Here is a 754-nt window from a genome sequence, read left to right as displayed (position 1 = left end):
TGGGTGCTGGGTGGCATGTGGGGACTCAGGGAGAGCAAGGGCCAGGTGTCCCCACGGCAGAGGTGTCCCTGTGGCAGTGCCTGGGGTGTCCCTGTCACCAGGGTGTCCCCATGCCCGCCACATCCCTGGCGTCTGCCCACACCTGGGTGCCCCCACATCCATCCTAGCACCCGTGGGAGAGCCGGCTGGCCCCGAGCCGGGTGCTGGCCCCACACCAGCTCTGGCCGCGCAGGAAGAACTGGGTGCTATCAGCACCCACCAGCCCCGGCCACGGCTCCCCGGCCACCCGCCGGCACCCGGCTTATCGCATCCGGTGAGAGCGGGCACCCAATGCCGTGGGGCGGGCACAGGGCTGCAGGGCTGGCCGTGAGGCTGTGGCAGAGCCAGCTGTGCTGTGGTGGTCATGGGTGTCCCATGGTGGTGCTGGGCGTGTCGTGGTAGGGTTGGGTGTGTTGTGGTGGTATCAGGTGTGCCGTGGCTCTGCCGGGTGTCCCATGGTGGTGCTGGGTGTCCTGTGGTGATGCTGGGTGCGCCATGGTTGTACTGCCTGTATCGTGGTGTTGCCAGGTGTCCTGTGGTTGTGCCAGGTGTGCCACAGCGATGCTGGCTGTCCCATGGTGGTGTTAGGTGTGCCGGACGTGCCATCATGGTGCTGGCTGTCCCAAGGTGGTGCCAGGTAGCCCATGGTGGTGCCGGGTGTCCCATGGTGGTACTGAGTGTCCCATGGTGGTGCCAGCTGTCCCATCGCGGTGCA

Source organism: Haliaeetus leucocephalus, unplaced genomic scaffold, assembly GCF_000737465.1.
Source record: "Haliaeetus leucocephalus isolate CR32 unplaced genomic scaffold, Haliaeetus_leucocephalus-4.0 Scaffold261, whole genome shotgun sequence".
In the NCBI taxonomy this organism is placed as follows: Eukaryota; Metazoa; Chordata; class Aves; order Accipitriformes; family Accipitridae; genus Haliaeetus; species Haliaeetus leucocephalus.
Note: the sequence above shows the minus strand (reverse complement) of the source record.